The 5,886-nt window shown below is 34.3% G+C and overlaps 1 pseudogene; it reads right to left on the reverse strand.

Annotated features, from left to right (window-relative positions):
• Positions 1–412: 412 nt before the first annotated feature.
• Positions 413–3,709, reverse strand: LOC105033679 (chorismate mutase 2, cytosolic-like; annotated as a pseudogene).
• Between the last annotated feature and the right edge of the window lie 2,177 nt (positions 3,710–5,886).

Raw genomic sequence — 5,886 nt, forward strand, 5'->3', positions numbered from 1 at the left:
AGCTCCTAAGGAGCCATGTGAATGTTGTTTTCTGCTATACAAGGACAGGATGCTGGGGCATTCTTTGTTTATCTTTTTTTAAGTGCAATATGTGACAAAATCTATAATTACTAAAGCACCAACAGTTAACAACAACGGAACCAGTTATAGTAATTGAATCCCATTTTGTTCTCCATCTATATAGCTCACTTGAGATTTGATCTGTTTGCAATTCAAATAGCATCCATTCAGGTGTAAAGAAATTATCATTTACCAATTTAGATTATCCATTCAGCTATATGTTGCTAACCACAAGCTGGTCTATGCTGAAACCCATGTTTCTAATCTAATGCTGGTTTTTAGATGTCTTTTTAAATAAAAATCAACAGATCATTAGATGTTCAACTTCCTGAATAAAAGAAAGAACAGAAAGAAAAAGGAATCATCAAGCTTTGTGGGATGAACTCATTCATAATACAATGTATTTATTTTCTTATTTTGGAGAACTAAAATTGGGGGGAAGAAACCATCCTAACACAAACATCAACACAATCAATCAAGACATCAAAGAAGATACTCAACTTGAACAAGCTTTGTCATGGGCATAACCCACTGACCATAGAGGTGAGAAACCACCGAGGGATCTACCTTATGCTTGATCTCACCATCACTGATCTCTACCTTACTATGCTTGTCCTGTAAGGTTATGTCTTGCCCAAACACCATTGCCTTTTTCTCTACCCTTCTCTTTGCCATCTCTTCAACACTCTAAAATGTCAACAATTGCATCAAAGCATCCCCATCCTATATTAAAAGAGAAGATAAAGTAATTTCAATAGTATGCTCTTCGCTTTCCTGACAAAGCCTAATAAAGCAAAAGATGAAATATGATGGCTAATATCTCTAGCACTAGAGTTTACCTTTTTTTCTTTTGCAGTAAAAAAAAAAAAAAAAAAGAAGAAAGAAAAGGAGTAAAAGTAGATCATGATTTATGCAAAAGCAGTTCACTAGTATGAAATGGTACATAAAAATGAAAAAGAGACAACCTTAGTGCGGATTGCTGGACTGTGATCTTGTGAAGCATCACTGAACTTCACTTCCGCCTCAAACTTACCATAATGGATTCTTCCAGAGAGAGCCTACGAGGGGTAAAAAGAAAAAATTATTTTTACTATATAAAACCCATGAAAGGTCCACAATGACCACAAGTTGGACATGACTGAACTACCTACACACATGCAAGATCTGCCACTGCTGTTGATGCATAGTTACCATCATCTCCCTTGACAATGAATAGTGGAAGCAAATCATTGAAATACATGTTCCATATGGCCTGATTCACACTTACAGATGCAGATGCCGGACGCAAGACCTAAAATTGCATCAAACATAGACACATCCTTTTCACAGTCAGTGGTTCTTAAACCTGAGAGGTGAAAGTTGGGTACTTGCCTGTGGATGGCCATAAGGAAGTATGAGTGACAATGGTAGATCATCGGGGAAGAAGGAACCTCTTCTGGGTTTTGATACAGTCCAGCCTGTAACATGATGAACATGTCCCTGTCACTTGATGCAATAAGCAATCATCACCATCGATAAAGATGAAGAGCAAAACAACAATGATTATGACATTAGAGAGACATGAAACTTAATACCTATAATCTAATTTATAGACCTGAAGAGTGAGAATTGCATGTAATATACTATGTTGATAAATCCACCAACTTCATTGATCATTGACTTTATCACTTGGAAAAAAAAAATTACTTATAAATCAATTGAAAGCAAATAGCTCATCTCAAAATTTGATCGATTAACTGACTCAATATAGGTAAGATTAAGAAAATCAACACTGAGCCAGTTCAGTATACTTATTAGATGAATGCTCCAGTAAACATCAAGGTCCACAGGAAGAGATGGAAAGGTGACATGGAATGTGTATATATGCAGGCATAATACTACATTTTAAAACCCACAAAGAACATATGAAAACTGGAATCTGTTACATGATGAGTCATTCAACCTCATCTTTTTGATAAAGTAAGTTCTACAAGAAATATATAAAATAAATAAATAAGAATTAAAAATATCCTCCATTTTGCAAACTGCAAGGATCTCGTCCTACTATAACCATGGACTTTAAATGACATAAATCCTTTTTTGTACTTAGTGGATAAGCAATACCCATTCTACATGCAAAAGTCAAAATTTTTGCATAAAAGAAAATAGCACTTCTTGCTGGAAAGAAAACAAGATGCCATGGCAGATTGACAACAACTGATCATTTATTTTGGAGCAATGGAGGAAACAAAGCAAATGAATGGAGATGTAATTATAAACACTGAAGCATTTTCAAGAAATTCGTGCTTGGAGCAGCTCATCAAACACTAAAGGCTCAGGCCTGGGGCTCTAGTCTCTATGAGTCATTTCATCAGAGATGGACTCCCTTTCAAGTTTCAACATCAATACAAACAGGTATAGCATTTACATCGTGAATCTACTGTATTCAAGGTTGGGGCTTTATATTTGTCTAATCTCTCGTTTTTCTCTAACCTACTCTCTTACTCTTGAGTAAAATACCTGCCATGCTGCTCCGCGGTGGATGAAGCTATTGATGCTCGAGATGTGCTATAATTATGTCACATTTTTGCACATATGAACGATCCTTTATAACTAGAATATAGTCAAACATTGTCCTTTCTAGTGGTTGGAAGATGACAAGTGCCAATACTTAAAGCAATCTAAACACTTACAGGTTATTAAGACATGACAAAGATTGATGTCCACAAGTTGTTATGTTAAAAAGTATGATCAAATCCTACCATAGATCATTCTGTTCTACTCCAAAGAAATCGAAATGCACTCTTCTTAAACAAGGAAAAGCTACTTAATTTCCCACAAAGTTAAGATTTGGTCATAATAGAGAAAATAAGGAACAGACCCAACAAAATATAATTCATGATAAGTGAAGAAAAAATAAAGATATGAAGAATTTGCCTTCGGAAATAACGGAATTCCGCAACCAAAAGCTCATAAAAGAAGGGATTAACAGGAAAAAGCCAAAAAGGATAAAGAAGAAACCTTCATCTAGCAAAGGAAAACAGAGTTACTTTCCTAACGATATAATAAAAATCTTTGAGCGCCTTCTTGGTTTCCGTTCAAATTAAACTCTTAAAAAAATTCATAGAGTACCAGAATCGAATACAGCAGATTTTTCTGAGTTAACCAATCTAATTCCAAATTTAACTCCTTTTCTTTCTTCTTCAAAATTCTGCAAAGCGTTCCATTTTTTCCACACTAAGCATACAATGAAACAGGAAAAAGAAAAAAACAAAACCCAGTTGGGGAAAAGGCAAAAGGACGAGAAAAGATAGTAAAAATCGCACCTTGGCATGAAGAGCCTCAGACTCTCGGACGAATCCTCCTGCCAAATTAGAGCATTCCTCACTGGTGCCAGAGTGATTTCCTACGAAGCATTGCTGGTCTCCACCAAACCTCTGCAACACATGGATGGAAGGAGAAGCGCACGTAAATATGAGAAGAAGCAGAGTAGGAGAATCGATGGTTGTGGAGAGAGAGACCCTATCGGAGTTCCCTGAGGAGGCCATTGGGATCCAATGACGAGTGTACGGCTCGAACGAGGAGAAGGGTGATTGGGGTATGGAAGATAGGGTGATTCTTTGTGAAACGCACCGTACGTAGCGTATTGAGATGGAACGGATATTCAATGTTGCTCAAATTTTTTTTAATTTTTTAATAATAAAAATATTTTTTATATTTTTTTATATTTTATATGATTTTTTATAAATAATTTTTTATAAATATATATAATTTTCTTCGGATAAATATCACTTTCTATAAATTTTTTATAAATATATATAATTTTTAATAAATATACATAATTTTTTGTGAATATATATTACTTCTATGTATCCATGAAAAATTATATATGTTCAGAGAAAATCATAAGAAGCCATGATAGGCGAAAATAATTTTATGAAAAAAGTTAAAACAAAATTATTTAAAAAATTATTTATTTTGAAATATAAAAAATAATTTAATATTTTTTTAAATAGAGTATCCAAAAATCCCTTTCAATCTTGAAATAATTTGGTATTTGAATTGTGAAAAAAAATAATTTTTTTGCTACACGCAATCACACTTTTATCCTGCAGAAACATGTGATTTGATCGTGATAAAATCTTCAATCCAAACTTCAAACAAGAGATAACTCTAAACTAACTTGTTAAATAAATAATATTGGTATCAAAACCTAGAGATTGAATCCGTGGCTTCCATGAATGACTTTTCTAATATTAGTTGATAGATTAAGTACATGTTTGCCATGGTTTTGTAAAGTTTTGGTTTAAAGCTTCAAAGAACCCTCTAATGGCATCTCAATGCAGAGTCATCCAAATGCTGTGATTTTTAAATATGTTGTAGCCCTTGATTAGTTATTTAATTGTGTAAATTTTCATCTCCAATGGTTGGGTGCAAGTAAAGTTATAAATCAAAGAAACTTCAATTTCGTTTTAGGACCCATATATTTCGAATTATTTTTTCTCCGTGCATAGTATGAAATGAATAATGAAACTTATATCATGTGAAAGTACTATGAAGAAACTTTCCATTGATATGAAGAACGTCAAATTTGGATACCTACACAAAAAGTTATAAAGGGTTGGAGTTAACAAAGCAAACAAAATCAGTTAGCAGTGGGATGCAAACCCATACCCTCCCACAGTGGCCAGAGGCTCAGAGCTGCCTTTGATCCGTCATTATGGCACAGAGAGAGAAGGAGATCCCATTTTGTCCCTCATCTCTGCACTCTTCTAAACAGCTGGTGGCCGCAGTTGTTGCCTGAAGAGCATCAGACCTTCCAAGCGGCCTCGCCACTGTTGCCAAGAAAGAGTTGCTACAGGGTCCAAACATCATGGCAAGAAAGAATGAGTTCTACACTATATCACACAAAGATCTCAGTCAACTGGGTATTTAAAAACCATCCGTCTACGACTTTAATGTGAATACAAGATTCATTGTTGATATGGCAGCAGCCTTTTAAGATAGAGACCCCAAATATGGAGCTCAACATCAGTGTCATGTAAATAATATCAATACATGTTTGTTATTTTGGATTTAGCCAAATTAGAGGAGTGACATGTTACTGAGTTAAATTTAATTTGAAATAATGTGATTGAAATTATTTGAACATAATCACATGTTTATTATTTTGTAACTTGAAATAACCGTTGAGTTTGTCTCTTTGACAATATGTGTAGATTGGATGGATTGCTACAATTAACATATATGTGTTTGTTTCATAAAGAGAAATGCTTGTAACAAGAAGGACAAAGATGTGCATGAGAGGTCAACATGGCAGAGATAAGTTGCAATCAACTATGGAATACAAAATAAAATCAAAACACAGTATGGAACAACATCTTTTTATCTTGGATGATAAATTTAAGGTACTGAAAAATGAAGGCTATGTTATTCAACCGTTTCAAAGAGCGGAAGCCCTCGGGAGGTTAATACCAGAAGCACGGTCTGAATTTTTTGAAAAATATATGCTGAAAATTATATTGTACTTGACTATGAGGACCTGCTATTGAGATTGAGGAACGAATATAACTATCATTATATGACTAAAACAATAAGACAGATAACTGCTTTGTCTTTGTATCCTAATCTCAGCAGTGCCAGACATACCATATGTGGCAAATCTGACAGCAGTCTAATGATGCAAAAGATGGCCATGGCCATTGCACATCGAGTTGAATATGATAATGTTGTTATAGAGCTATGGTGCACTAAGAATGGAAAAGAAGATTAAATAATATCTAATTGTTGTATTTAAACTCATAGTATATTGTGTAATTGCTTAGTTATTCATATATAAGCACATGT

The sequence above is a fragment of the Elaeis guineensis genome, chromosome 8 (genome assembly GCF_000442705.2).
Source record: "Elaeis guineensis isolate ETL-2024a chromosome 8, EG11, whole genome shotgun sequence".
In the NCBI taxonomy this organism is placed as follows: Eukaryota; Viridiplantae; Streptophyta; class Magnoliopsida; order Arecales; family Arecaceae; genus Elaeis; species Elaeis guineensis.